Source organism: Phyllobates terribilis, unplaced genomic scaffold (assembly GCF_046119375.1).
Source record: "Phyllobates terribilis strain yellow unplaced genomic scaffold, ASM4611937v1 Scaffold_8__6_contigs__length_399053987, whole genome shotgun sequence".
In the NCBI taxonomy this organism is placed as follows: Eukaryota; Metazoa; Chordata; class Amphibia; order Anura; family Dendrobatidae; genus Phyllobates; species Phyllobates terribilis.
In genome coordinates this window covers 397,807,953-397,822,683 of record NW_027362768.1, presented here as the reverse complement: position 1 = coordinate 397,822,683, position 14,731 = coordinate 397,807,953, and the positions used below count along the sequence as shown (strand labels likewise).

The window sequence follows — 14,731 nt, the reverse complement described above, 5'->3', positions numbered from 1 at the left end:
CCTCTGGGTGTCAGGAACACTGGGTGTCAGGAGCTCTGGTTGTCAGTGCCTCTTCTTATCAGGACCTCTGGGTGTCAGGACCTCTGGGTGTCAGGACCTTTGGGTGTTAGTGCCTCTGGGTGTCAGGACCTCTGGGTGTCAGCACCTCTGGGTGTCAGGACCTCTGGGTGTTTGGACCACTGGGTTTTAGTACCTCTGGTTGTCAGGACCTCTGGATGTCAGGACCTCTGGGTGTCAGGACCACTGGGTGTTAGGACCACTGGGTGTTAGGACCACTGGATGTCAGGACCTCTAGGTGTCATTGCCTCTGGGTGTCAGGACCTCTTGGTGTCAGGACCTCTCGGTGTCAGTGCCTCTGGGTGTCAGGACCTCTGGGTGTCAGTGCCTCTGGGTATCAGGACCTCTGGGTATTAGTGTCTCTAGGTGTCAGGACCTTTGGGTGTCAGGACCTCAGGGTGTCAGTACCTCTTGGTATCAGGACCTCTGGGTGTCAATGCCTCTGGGTGTCAGGACCTCTGGGTGTCAGGACCTCTGGGTGTCTGTGCCTCTGGGTGTCAGGACCTCTTGGTGTCAGGACCTCTGGGTGTCAGGACCTCTGGGTGTCAGAACCTCTGGGTCTCAGTGCCTCTGGGTGTCAGGACCTCTGGGTGTTAGTGTCTCTAGGTGTCAGGACCTTTGGGTGTCAGGACCTCTGGGTGTCAGTACCTCTGGGCGTCAGCACCACTGGGTGTTAGTGTCTCTAGGTGTCAGGACCTTTGGGTGTCAGTGCCTCTGGGTGTCAGAACCTCTTGGTGTCAGTACCACTGGGTGTCAGGACCTCTGGGTGTCAGTGCCTCTTGGTATCAGGACCTCTGGGTGTCAGGACCACTGGGTGTTAGTGTCTCTAGGTCTCAGGACCTTTGGGTGTCAGGACCTCTGGGTGTCAGGACCTCTGGGTGTCAGTGCCTCTGGGTGCAGGACCTCTGGGTGTTAGTGCCTCTGGGTGTCAGGACCTCTGGGTGTCAGGACTTCTGGGTGTCAGGACCTCTGGGTATTAGTGTCTCTATGTGTCAGGACCTTTGGGTGTCAGTGCCTCTGGGTGTCAGGACTTCTGGGTGTCAGGACCACTGGGTGTCAGGACCTCTGGGTGTCAGGACCACTGGGTGTCAGGACCTCTGGGTGTCAGTGCCTCTTGGTATCAGGACCTCTGGGTGTCAGGACCTCTAGGTGTCATGACCTCTGGGTGTCAGTTCCTCTTGGTATCAGGACCTCTGGGTGTCAGGACCTGTGGGTGTCAGGACTTTTGGGTGTCAGGACCTCTTGGTATCTAGACTTCTGGGTGTCTGGAACTCTGGGTGTCAGTGCCTCTGGGTGTCAGGACCTCTGGGTGTCAGTGCCTCTGGGTATCAGGACCTCTGGGTGTCTGGAACTCTGGGTGCAAGTGCCTCTGGTTGCCAGTGCCTCTGTGTATCAGGACCTCTGAGTGTCAGGACCTTTGGGTGTTAGTGCCTCTGGGTGTCAGGACCTCTGGGTGTCAGGACCACTGGGTGTCAGGAGCTCTGGGTGTCAGTGCCTCTTCTTATCAGGACTTCTGGGTGTCAGGACCTCTGGGTGTCAGGACCTCTGGGTGTCAGGACCTTTGGGTGTTAGTGCCTCTGGGTGTCAGGACCTCTGGGTGTCAGCACCTCTGGGTGTCAGGACCTCTGGGTGTTTGGACCACTGGGTTTTAGTACCTCTGGTTGTCAGGACCTCTGGATGTCAGGACCTCTGGGTGTCAGGACCACTGGGTGTTAGGACCACTGGGTGTTAGGACCACTGGATGTCAGGACCTCTAGGTGTCATTGCCTCTGGGTGTCAGGACCTCTTGGTGTCAGGACCTCTCGGTGTCAGTGCCTCTGGGTGTCAGGACCTCTGGGTGTCAGTGCCTCTGGGTGTCAGGACCTCTGGGTGTTAGTGTCTCTAGGTGTCAGGACCTTTGGGTGTCAGGACCTCAGGGTGTCAGTACCTCTTGGTATCAGGACCTCTGGGTGTCAATGCCTCTGGGTGTCAGGACCTCTGGGTGTCTGTGCCTCTGGGTGTCAGGACCTCTGAGTGTTAGTGTCTTTATGTGTCAGGACCTCTGGGTGTCAGGACCTCTGGGTGTCAGGACCTCTGGGTCTCAGTGCCTCTGGGTGTCAGGACCTTTGGGTGTTAGTGTCTCTGGGTGTCAGGACCTCTGGTTGTCAGGACCACTGGGTGTCAGGAGCTCTGGGTGTCAGTGCCTCTTCTTATCAGGACCTCTGGGTGTCAGGACCTCTGGGTGTCAGGACCTCTGGGTGTCAGGACCTTTGGGTGTTAGTGCCTCTGGGTGTCAGGACCTCTGGGTGTCAGCACCTCTGGGTGTCAGGACCTCTGGGTGTCAGGACCACTGGGTGTTAGGACCACTGGGTGTTAGGACCACTGGATGTCAGGACCTCTAGGTGTCATTGCCTCTGGGTGTCAGGACCTCTTGGTGTCAGGACCTCTCGGTGTCAGTGCCTCTGGGTGTCAGGACCTCTGGGTGTCAGTGCCTCTGGGTGTCAGGACCTTTGGGTGTTAGTGTCTCTAGGTGTCAGGACCTTTGGGTGTCAGGACCTCAGGGTGTCAGTACCTCTTGGTATCAGGACCTCTGGGTGTCAATGCCTCTGGGTGTCAGGACCTCTGGGTGTCAGGACCTCTGGGTGTCTGTGCCTCTGGGTGTCAGGACCTCTGAGTGTTAGTGTCTCTAGGTGTCAGGACCTTTGGGTGTCAGTGCCTCTGGGTGTCAGGACCTCTGGGTGTCAGTGCCTCTTGGTGTCAGGACCTCTGGGTGTCAGGACCTCTGGGTGTCAGGACCTCTGGGTGTCAGTACCTCTGGGCGTCAGCACCACTGGGTGTTAGTGTCTCTAGGTGTCAGGACCTTTGGGTGTCAGTGCCTCTGGGTGTCCGGACCTCTTGGTGTCAGTACCACTGGGTGTCAGGACCTCTGGGTGTCAGTGCCTCTTGGTATCAGGACCTCTGGGTGTCAGGACCACTGGGTGTCAGGATCTCTGGGTGTCAGGACCTCTGGGTGTTAGTGTCTCTAGGTCTCAGGACCTTTGGGTGTCAGTGCCTCTGGGTGTCAGGACCTCTGGGTGTCAGGACCTCTGGGTGTCAGTGCCTCTGGGTGTCAGGACCTCTGGGTGTCAGGACCTCTTGGTGTCTGTGCCTCTGGGTGTCAGGACCTCTGGGTGTTAGTGTCTCTATGTGTCAGGACCTCTGGGTGTCAGTGCCTCTGGGTGTCAGGACCTCTGGGTGTCAGTGCCTCTGGGCGTCAGCACCACTGGGTGTTAGTGTCTCTAGGTGTCAGGACCTTTGGGTGTCAGTGCCTCTGGGTGTCAGTGCCTCTGGGTGTCAGTGCCTCTGGGTGTCAGGACCTCTGGGTGTCAGTGCCTCTGGGCGTCAGCACCACTGGGTGTTAGTGTCTCTTGGTATCAGGACCTCCTGGTGTCAGTGCCTCTGGGTGTCAGTGCCTCTGGGTGTCAGTGTCTCTGGGTGTCAGGACCTCTGGGTGTCAGTGCCTCTGGGCGTCAGCACCACTGGGTGTTAGTGTCTCTAGGTGTCAGGACCTTTGGGTGTCAGTGCCTCTGGGTGTCAGGACCTCTTGGTGTCAGGATCTCTGGGTGTCAGTGCCTCTGGGTGTCAGGACCTCTGGGTGTCAGTGCCTCTTGGTATCAGGACCTCTGGGTGTCAGGACCTCTGGGTGTTAGTGTCTCTAGGTGTCAGGACCTCTGGGTGTCAAGACCTCTGGGTGTCAGTGCCTCTGGGTGTCAGGACCTCTGGGTGTCAGGAGCTCTGGGTGTCAGGACCTCTGGGTGTCAGTGCCTCTGGGTGTCAGTACCTCTGCGTGTCAGGACCTCTGGGTGTCAGTGCCTCTGGGTGTCAGTACCTCTGGGTGTCAGTGCCTCTGGGTGTCAGTACCTCTGGTTGTCAGTACCTCTGGGTGTCAGTGCCTCTGGGTGTCAGGACCTCTGGGTATCAGTGCCTCTGGGTGTCAGTGCCTCTGGGTGTCAGGACCTCTGCGTGTCAGGACCTCTGGGTGTCAGTGCCTCTGGGTGTCAGGACCTCTGGGTGTCAGTGCCTCTGGGTGTCAGGACTTCTGCGTGTCAGGACCTCTGGGTGTCAGGACCTCTGGGTGTCAGTGCCTCTGGGTGTCAGGACTTCTGGGTGTCAGGACCTCTGGGTATTAGAGTCTCTAGGTGTCAGGACCTTTGGGTGTCAGTGCCTCTGGGTAGCAGGACCACTGGGTGTCAGGACCTCTGGGTGTCAGTGCCTCTTGGTATCAGGACCTCTGGGTGTCAGGACCTCTGGGTGTCAGTGCCTCTTGTTGTCAGGACCACTGGGTGTCAGGACCTCTGGGTGTCAGGACCTCTGGGTGTTAGTGTCTCTAGGTGTCTGGACCTTTGGGTGTCAGTGCCTCTGGGTGTCAGGACCTCTGGGTGTCAGGAGCTCTGGGTGTCAGGACCTCTGGGTGTCAGGACCTCTGGGTGTCAGGAGCTCTGGGTGTCAGTGCCTCTGGGTGTCAGGACCTCTGGGTGTCAGGACCTCTGGGTGTCAGTGCCTCTGGGTGTCAGGACCTCTGGGTGTTAGTGTCTCTAGGTGTCAGGACCTCTGGGTGTCAGGACCTCTGGGTGTCAGTGCCTCTGGGTGTTTTTACTTCTGGGTGTCAGGACCTCTGGGTGTTAGTGTCTCTAAGTGTCAGGACCTTTGGGTGTCAGTGCCTCTGGGTGTCAGGACCACTGGGTGTCAGGACCTCTGGGTGTCAGTGCCTCTTGGTATCAGGACCTCTGGGTGTCAGGACCTCTGGGTGTCAGTGCCTCTTGGCTTCAGGACCTCTGGGTGTTAGTGTCTCTAGGTGTCAGGACCTTTGGGTGTCAGTGCCTCTGGGTGTCAGGACTTCTGGGTGTCAGTGCCTCTTGGCTTCAGGACCTCTGGGTGTTAGTGTCTCTAGGTGTCAGGACCTCTGGGTGTCAATGCCTCTGGGTGTCAGTACCTCTGGGTGTTATTATCTCTAGGTGTCAGGACCTCTCGGTGTCTGAATCTCTGGGTGTTAGGAGCTCTGGGTGTCAGGACCACTGGGTTTCAGGACCTTTGGGTGTCAGTGCCTCTTGATATCAGGACCTCATGGCGTCAGTGCCTCTTGGTATAAGGACCTCTGGGAGTCAGTGCCTCTGGGCGTCGGGACCTCTGGGTGTTAGTGTCTCTAGGTGTCAGGACCTTTGGGTATCAAGACCTCTTGGTATCTAGACTTCTGGGTGTCTGGAACTCTGGGTGTCAGGGCCTCTGGGTGTCAGGACCTCTGGGTGTCAGTGCCTCTGGGTGTCAGGATCTCTGGGTGTCAAGACCTCTTGGTATCTAGACTTCTGGGTGTCTGGAACTCTGGGTGTCAGGGCCTCTGGGTGTCACGACCTCTGGGTGTCAGGACCTCTTGGTATCTAGACTTCTGGGTGTCTGGAACTCTGGGTGTCAGTGCCTCTGGGTGTCAGGACCTCTGGGTGTCAGTGCCTCTGGGTATCAGGACCTCTGAGTGTCAGGACCTTTGGGTGTCAGTGCCTCTGGGTGTCAGGACCTCTGGGTGTCAGTGCCTCTTGTTATCAGGACCTCTGGGAGTCAGGACCTCTGGGTGTCAGTGCCTCTTGTTATCAGGACCTCTAGGAGTCAGGACCTCTGGGTGTCAGGACCTCTGGATGTCAGGACCTCTGGGTGTTAGTGTCTCTAGGTGTCAGGACCTTTGGGTGTCAGTGCCTCTGGGTGTCAGGACCTCTTGGTGTCAGTACCACTGGGTGTTAGGACCTCTGGGTGTCAGTGCCTCTTGGTATCAGGAACTCTGGGTGTCAGGACCACTGGGTGTCAGGAACTCTGGGTGTCAGGACCTCTGGGTGTTAGTGTCTCTAGGCCTCAGGACCTTTGGGTGTCAGTGCCTCTGGGTGTCAGGGCCTCTGGGTGTCAGGACCTCTGGGTGTCAGTGCCTCTGGGTGCAGGACCTCTGGGTGTTAGTGCCTCTGGGTGTAAGGACCTCTGGGTGTCAGTGCCTCTGGGTGTCAGTACCTCTGGGTGTCAGGACCTCTGGGTGTCAGGACCTCTAGGTGTCATGACCTCTGGGTGTCAGTGCCTCTTGGTATCAGGACCTCTGGGTGTCAGGACCTCTGGGTGTCAGTGCCTCTTGGCGTCAGGACCTCTGGGTGTCAGGACCTTTGGGTGTCAGTGCCTCTGGGTGTTAGGGCCTCTGGGTGTCAGGACCTCTGGGTGTCAGGACCTCTTGGTATCAGGACCTCTGGGTGTCAGGACCTCTGGGTTTCAGTGCCTCTGGGTGTCAGGACCTCTTGGTATCAGGACCCCTGGGTGTCAGGACCTCTGGGTGTCAGGACCTCTGGGTGTCAGGACCTCTTGGTATCAGGACCCCTGGGTGTCAGGACCTCTGGGTGTCAGGACCTCTGGGTGTCAGGATCTCTGGGTGTCAGGACCTCTGGGTGTCAGTGCCTCTTGGTATCAGGACCTCTGGGTGTCAGGACCTCTGGGTGTTAGGACCTCTGGGTGTCAGGACCTCTGGGTGTCAGTGCCTCTGGGTGTCAGGACCTCTGGGTGTCAGGACCTCTGGGTGTCAGTGCCTCTTGGTATCAGGACCTCTGGGTGTCAGGACCTCTGGGTGTTAGGACCTCTGGGTGTCAGAACCTCTTGGTATCAGGACCTCTGGGTGTCAGGACCTCTGGGTGTTAGGACCTCTGGGTGTCAGGACTTCTGGGTGTCAGGACCTCTGGGTGTCAGTGTCTCTAGGTATCAGGACCTCTGGGTGTCATTGCCTCTGGGTGTCAGGACCTCTGGGTGTCAGTGCCTCTGGGTGTCAGGACCTCTGGGTGTTAGAGTCTCTAGGTGTCAGGACCTCTCGGTGTCAGGACCTCTGGGTGTCTGTGCCTCTTGGTATCAGGACCTCTGGGTGTCAGTATCTCTGGGTGTCAGGACCTTTGAGTGTCAGTGCCTCTGGTTGTCAGGACCTCTGGGTGTCAGGACCTTTGGGTGTCAGTGCCTCTGGGTATCAGGACCTCTGGGTGTCAGGATCTCTGGGTGTCAGTGCCTCTGGGTGTCAGTGCCTCTGGGCGTCGGGACCTCTGGGTGTTAGTGTCTCTAGGTGTCAGGACGTTTGGGTATCAGTGCCTCTGGGTGTCAGTGCCTCTTGGTATCAGGAACTCTGGGTGTCAGGACCACTGGGTGTCAGGATCTCTGGGTGTCAGTGCCTCTGGGTGTCAGGAATTCTGGGTGTCAGTGCCTCTGGGTGTCAGGACCTCTGGGTGTCAGTGCCTCTGGGTATCAGGACCTCTGGGTGTCAGGACCTCTGGGTGCCAGTGCCTCTTGGTATCAGGACCTCTGAGTGTCAGGACCTCTGTGTGTCAGTGCCTCTGGGTGTCAGTGCCTCTGGGTGTCAGGAATTCTGGGTGTCAGTGCCTCTGGGTGTCAGTGCCTCTGGGTGTCAGGACCTCTGGGTGTCAGTGCCTCTGGGTATCAGGACCTCTGGGTGTCAGGACCTCTGGGTGCCAGTGCCTCTTGGTATCAGGACCTCTGAGTGTCAGGACCTCTGTGTGTCAGTGCCTCTGGGTGTTTGTGTCTCTAGGTATCAGGACCTTTGGGTGTTAGTGCCTCTGGGTGTCAGGACCTCTGGTTGTCAGTGCCTCTTGTTATCAGGACCTCTGGGTGTCAGCACCTCTGGGTGTCAGGACCTTTGGGTGTTAGGACCACTGGGTGTTAGTGCCTCTGGTTGTCAGAACCTCTGGATGTCAGGACCTCTGGGTGTCAGGACCACTGGGTGTTAGGACCACTGGGTGTTAGGACCACTGGATGTCAGGACCTCTTTGTGTCAGGACCTCTCGGTGTCAGTGCCTCTGGGTGTTAGTGTCTCTAGGTGTCAGGACCTTTGGGTGTCAGGACCTCAGGGTGTCAGTATCTCTTGGAATCAGGACCTCTGGGTGTCAATGCCTCTGGGTGTCAGGACCTCTGGGTGTCAGGACCTCTGAGTGTCAGGACCTCTGGGTGTTAGTGCCTCTGGGTGTCAGTGCCTCTGGGTGTCAGTGCCTCTGGGTGTCAGGACCTCTTGGTGTCTGTGCCTCTGGGTGTCAGGACCTCTGGGTGTTAGTGTCTCTATGTGTCAGGACCTCTGGGTGTCAGGAACTCTAGGTGTTAGTGCCTCTTGGTATCAGGACCTCTGGGTGTCAGTGCCTCTGGGTGTCAGGACCTCTGGGTGTTAGTGTCTCTAGGTGTCAGGACCTTTGGGTGTCAGTGCCTCTGGGTGTCAGGATCTCTGGGTGTCAGGACCTCTGGGTGTCAGTGCCTCTTGGTATCAGGACCACTGGGTGTCAGGATCTCTGGGTGTCAGGACCTCTGGGTGTTAGTGTCTCTAGGTGTCAGGACCTTTGGGTGTCAGTGCCTCTGGGTGTCAGGACCTCTTGGTGTCAGGACCTCTAGGTGTCAGTGCCTCTTGGTATCAGGACCACTGGGTGTCAGGATCTCTGGGTGTCAGGACCTCTGGGTGTTAGTGTCTCTAGGTGTCAGGACCTTTGGGTGTCAGTGCCTCTGGGTGTCAGGACCTCTGGGTGTCAGGAGCTCTGGGTGTCAGTGCCTCTGGGTGTCAGGACCTCTGCGTGTCAGGACCTCTGGGTGTCAGTGCCTCTGGGTGTCAGGACCTCTGGGTGTCAGGACCTCTGGGTGTCAGTGCCTCTGGGTGTCAGGACCTCTGGATGTTTGTGTCTCTAGGTGTCAGGACCTCTGGGTGTCAGGACCTCTGGGTGTCAGTGCCTCTGGGTGTCAGGACTTCTGGGTGTCAGGACCTCTGGGTATTAGTGTCTCTAGGTGTCAGTACCTTTGGGTGTCAGGACCTCTGGGTGTCAGTGCCTCTTGGTATCAGGACCTCTGGGTGTCAGGACCACTGGGTGTCAGGACCTCTGGGTGTCAGGACCTCTGGGTGTCAGTGCCTCTGGGTGTCAGGACCTCTGGGTGTTAGTGTCTCTAGGTGTCAGGACCTCTGGGTGTCAGGACGTCTGGGTGTCAGTGCCTCTGGGTGTCAGGACTTCTGGGTGTCAGGACCTCTGGGTGTCAGTGTCTCTAGGTGTCAGGACCTTTGGGTGTCAGTGCCTCTGGGTGTCAGTGCCTCTTGGTATCAGGACCTCTGGGTGTCAGTGCCTCTTGGCGTCAGGACCTCTGGGTGTTAGTGTCTCTAGGTGTCAGGACCTCTGGCTGTTAGTGTCTCTAGGTGTCAGTGCCTCTGGGTGTCAGTGCCTCTGGGTGTCAGGGCCTCTGGGTGTCAGTGCCTCTTGGTATCAGTGCCTCTGGGTGTCAGGATCTCTGGGTGTCAAGACCTCTTGGTATCAGGACCTCTGAGTGTCAGGACCTCTGGGTGTCAGTGCCTCTGGGTGTCAGGACCTCTGGGTGTCAGTGCCTCTGTGTATCAGGACCTCTGAGTGTCAGGACCTCTGGGTGTCAGTGCCTCTGGGTGTCAGGACCTCTGGGTGTCAGTGCCTCTTGTTATCAGAACCTCTGGGAGTCAGGACCTCTGGGTGTCAGTGAATCTTGTTATCAGGACCTCTGGGAGTCAGGACCTCTGGGTGTCAGGACCTCTGGGTGTTAGTGTCTCTAGGTGTCAGGACCTTTGGGTGTCAGTGCCTCTGGGTGTCAGTGCCTCTTGGTATCAGGACCTCTGGGTGTCAGGACCTCTTGGTGTCAGTACCACTGGGTGTCAGGACCTCTGGGTGTCAGTGCCTCTTGGTATCAGGACCTCTGGGCGTCAGGACCACTGGGTGTCAGGATCTCTGGGTGTCAGGACCTCTGGGTGTTAGTGTCTCTAGGCCTCAGGACCTTTGGGTGTCAGTGCCTCTGGGTGTCAGGGCCTCTGGGTGTCAGACCCTCTGGGTGTCAGTGCCTCTGGGTGTCAGGACCTCTGGGTGTTAGTGCCTCTGGGTGTCAGTACCTCTGGGTGTCAGGACCTCTGGGTGTCAGGACCTCTGGGTGTCAGTGCCTCTGGGTGCAGGACCTCTGGGTGTCAGGACCTCTGGGTGTCAGGACCTCTGGGTGTCAGTGCCTCTGGGTGCAGGACCTCTGGGTGTCAGTGCCTCTTGGTATCAGGAACTCTGGGTGTCAGGACCACTGGGTGTCAGGATCTCTGGGTGTCAGGAGCTTTGGGTGTCAGTGCCTCTGGGTGTCAGGAATTCTGGGTGTCAGTGCCTCTGGGTGTCAGTGCCTCTGGGTGTCAGGACCTCTGGGTGTCAGTGCCTCTGGGTATCAGGACCTCTGGGTGTCTGGAACTCTGGGTGCAAGTGCCTCTGGGTGCCAGTGCCTCTGTATATTAGGACCTCTGAGTGTCAGTGCCTCTGGGTGTTAGTGTCTCTAGGTATCAGGACCTTTGGGTGTTAGTGCCTCTGGGTGTCAGGACCTCTGGTTGTCAGTGCCTCTTGTTATCAGGACCTCTGGGTGTCAAGACCTCTGGGTGTCAGGACCTCTGGGTGTCAGGACCTTTGGGTGTTAGGACCACTGGGTGTTAGTGCCTCTGGTTGTCAGGACCTCTGGATGTCAGGACCTCTGGGTGTTAGTGTCTCTAGGTGTCAGGACCTTTGGGTGTCAGTGCCTCTGGGTGTCAGGACCTCTGGGTGTCAGGACCTCTGGGTGTCAGGAGCTCTGGGTGTCAGTGCCTCTGGGTGTCAGGACCTCTGCGTGTCAGGACCTCTGGGTGTCAGTGCCTCTGGGTGTCAGGACCTCTGGGTGTCAGGACCTCTGGGTGTCAGTGCCTCTTGGTATCAGGACCTCTGGGTGTCAGGACCACTGGGTGTCAGGACCTCTGGGTGTCAGTGCCTCTGGGTGTCAGGACCTCTGGGTGTTAGTGTCTCTAGGTGTCAGGACCTCTGGGTGTCAGGACGTCTGGGTGTCAGGACCTCTGGGTGTCAGTGTCTCTAGGTGTCAGGACCTTTGGGTGTCAGTGCCTCTGGGTGTCAGTGCCTCTTGGTATCAGGACCTCTGGGTGTCAGTGCCTCTTGGCGTCAGGACCTCTGGGTGTTAGTGTCTCTAGGTGTCAGGACCTTTGGGTGTCAGTGCCTCTGGGTGTCAGGACCTCTGGGTCTCAGGACCTCTGGGTGTCAGTGCCTCTGGGTGTCAGGACCTCTGGTTGTCAGGACCTCTGGGTGTCAGGACCTCTGGGTGTCAGGAGCTCTGGGTTTCAGTGCCTCTGGGTGTCAGGACCTCTGGGTGTCAAGACCTCTGGGTGTCAGTGCCTCTGGGTGTCAGGACCTCTGGGTGTTAGTGTCTCTAGGTGTCAGGACCTCTGGGTGTCAGGACCTCTGGGTGTCAGTGCCTCTGGGTGTCAGGACTTCTGGGTGTCAGGACCTCTGGGTGTCAGTGTCTCTAGGTGTCAGGACCTTTGGGTGTCAGTGCCGCTGGGTGTCAGGACCACTGGGTGTCAGGACCTCTGGGTGTCAGGACCTCTAGGTGTCAGGACCTCTGGGTGTCAGGACCTCTAGGTGTCCGGACCTCTGGGTGTCAGGACCTCTAGGTGTCAGGACCTCTTGGTGTCAGTGCCTCTTGGTGTCAGTGCCTCTTGGTATCAGGACCTCTGGGTGTCAGGACCTCTGGGTGTCAGTGCCTCTGGGCGTCAGCACCACTGGGTATTAGTGTCTCTAGGTGTCAGGACCTTTGGTTGTCAGTGCCTCTGGGTGTCAGGATCTCTTGGTGTCAGGACCACTGGGTGTCAGGACCTCTGGCTGTCAGTGCCTCTTGGTATCAGGAACTCTGGGTGTCAGTACCTCTGGGTGTCAGGACCTCTGGGTGTCAGGACCTCTGGGTGTTAGTGTCTCTGGGTGTCAGGACCTCTGGGTGTCAGGACCTCTTGCTGTCAGGACCTCTGGGTGTCAGGACCTCTTGGTATCAGGACCTTTGGGTGTCACTGCCTCTGGGTGTCAGGAACTCTGGGTGTTAGGATCTCTGGGTGTCAGGACCTCTGGGTGTCAGTGCCTCTGGGTGTCAGGACCTCTGGGTGTTAGTGTCTCTATGTGTCAGGACCTCTGGGTGTCAGGACCTCTGGGTATCAGGACCTCTGGGTAACAGGACCTCTGGGTGTCAGGACTTCTGGGTGTCAGGACCTCTGGGTGTCAGTGCCTCTGGGTGTCAGGACCACTGGGTGTCAGTGCCTCTGGGTGTCAGGACCACTGGGTGTCAGGAGCTCTGGGTGTCAGTGCCTCTTGGTATCAGGACCTCTGGGTGTCAGGACCTCTGGGTGTCAGTGCCTCTGGGCGTGAGGACCTCTGGGTGTTAGTATCTCTAGGTGTCAGGACCTTTGGGTGTCAGGATCTCTGGGTGTCAGGACCTCTGGGTGTCAGGACCTCTGGGTGTCAGTGCCTCTTGGTATCAGGACCTCTAGGTGTCAGGATCTCTGGGTGTCAGGCCCTTTGGGTGTCAGTGCCTCTGGGTGTCAGGGCCTCTGGGTGTCAGGACCTCTGGGTGTCAGGACCTCTTGGTATCAGGACCTCTGGGTGTCAGGACCTCTGGGGGTCAGTGCCTCTGGGTGTCAGGACCTCTGGGTGTCAGTGCCTCTGGGCGTCAGGACCTCTGGGTGTTAGTGTCTCTAGGTGTCTGGACCGTTGGGTGTCAGGACCTCTGGGTGTCAGTGCCTCTTGTTATCAGGACCTCTGGGGGTCAGGACGTCTGGGTGTCAGTGCCTCTTGTTATCAGGACCTCTGGGTGTCAGGACCTCTGGGTGTCAGGACCTCTGGGTGTCAGAACCTCTGAATGTTAGTGTGTCTAGGTGTCAGGACCTCTGGGTGTCAGTGCCTCTGGGTGTCAGAACCTCTGGATGTTAGTGTGTCTAGGTGTCAGGACCTCTGGGTGTCAGTGCCTCTGGGTGTCAGGACCTCTCGGTGTCAGTGCCTCTGGGTGTCAGTGCCTCTGGGTGTCAGGACCTCTCGGTGTCAGGACCTCTCGGTGTCAGTGCCTCTTGTTATCAGGACCTCTGGGTGTCAGGACCTCTGGGTGTCAGGACCTCTGGGTGTCAGAACCTCTGGATGTTAGTGTGTCTAGGTGTCAGGACCTCTGGGTGTCAGTGCCTCTGGGTGTCAGGACCTCTCGGTGTCAGTGCCTCTGGGTGTCAGTGCCTCTGGGTGTCAGGACCTCTCGGTGTCAGGACCTCTCGGTGTCAGTGCCTCTGGGTGTCAGGACCTCTCGGTGTCAGTGCCTCTGGGTGTCAGGACCTCTCGGTGTTAGTGCCTCTGGGTGTCAGGACCTCTGGGAGTCAGTGTCTCTCGGTGTCATGACCTTTGGGTGTCAGGACCTCTGGGTATCAGTGCTTCTTGGTATCAGGAACTCTGGGTGTCAGGACCACTGGGTGTCAGGATCTCTGGGTGTCAGGACCTCTGGGTGTTAGTGTCTCTGGGTGTCAGGACCTCTGGGTGTCAGGACCTCTTGCTGTCAGGACCTCTGGGTGTCAGGACCTCTTGGTATCAGGACCTTTGGGTGTCAGGAACTCTGGGTGTTAGGACCTCTGGGTGTCAGGACCTCTGGGTGTCAGTGCCTCTGGGTGTCAGGACCTCTGGGTGTCAGGACCTCTTGCTGTCAGTGCCTCTGGGTGTCAGGACCTCTGGGTGTCAGGACCTCTGGGTGTCAGGACCTCTGGGTGTCAGTGCCTCTGGGTGTCAGGACCTCTGGGTGTCAGGACCTCTTGCTGTCAGTGCCTCTGGGTGTCAGGACCTCTTGGTATCAGGACCTTTGGGTGTCACTGCCTCTGGGTGTCAGGAACTCTGGGTGTCAGGACCTCTGGGTGTCAGGATCTCTGGGTGTCAGGACCTCTGGGTGTTAGTGTCTCTATGTGTCAGGACCTCTGGGTGTCAGGACCTCTGGGTGTTAGTGTCTCTATGCGTCAGGACCTCTGGGTGTCAGGTCCTCTGGGTGTCAGTGCCTCTGGGTTTCAGGACCTCTGGGTGTCAGGACTTCTGGGTGTCAGTGCCTCTGGGTGTCAGGACCTCTGGGTGTTAGTGTCTCTATGTGTCAGGACCTCTGGGTATCAGGACCTCTGGGTGTCAGGACCTCTGGGTGTTAGTGTCTCTAGGTGTCAGGACCACTGGGTGTCAGGAGCTCTGGTTGTCAGTGCCTCTGGGCGTGAGGACCTCTGGGTGTTAGTGCCTCTTGGTATCAGGACCTCTGGGTGTCAGGACCTCTGGGTGTCAGTGCCACTGGGCGTGAGGACCTCTGGGTGTTAGTGTCTCTAGGTGTAAGGACCTTTGGGTGTCATTGCCTCTGGGTGTCAGTGCCTCTTGTTATCAGGACCTCTAGGTGTCAGGATCTCTGGGTGTCAGGACCTTTGGGTTTCAGGACCTTTGGGTGTCAGTGCCTCTGGGTGTCAGGGCCTCTGGGTGTCAGGACCTCTGGGTGTCAGGACCTCTTGGTATCAGGACCTCTGGGTGTCAGGACCTCTGGGTGTCATTGCCTCTGGGTGTCAGGACCTCTGGGTGTCAGTGCCTCTGGGTGTCAGGACCTCTGGGTGTTAGTGTCTCTGTGTGTCAGGACCTCTGGGTGTCAGTGCCTCTGGGTGTCAGGACGTCTGGGTGTCAGTGCCTCTGGGTGTCAGGACCTCTGGGTGGCAGTGCCTCTTGTTATCAGGACCTCTGGGTGTCAGGACCTCTGGGTGTCAGGACCTTTGGGTGTTAGTGCCTCTGGGTGTCAGGACCTCTGGATGTCAGGACCTCTGGGTGTCAGT

At 58.0% G+C, this 14,731-nt stretch overlaps 1 protein-coding gene across 2 annotated transcripts in view; it reads left to right on the top strand.

Annotated features, from left to right (window-relative positions):
- The window catches only part of BSN (bassoon presynaptic cytomatrix protein), a 518,262-nt gene that overhangs the window by 418,078 nt on the left and 85,453 nt on the right, over positions 1-14,731 (top strand). The gene's annotated exons all lie outside the window — the stretch shown is intronic.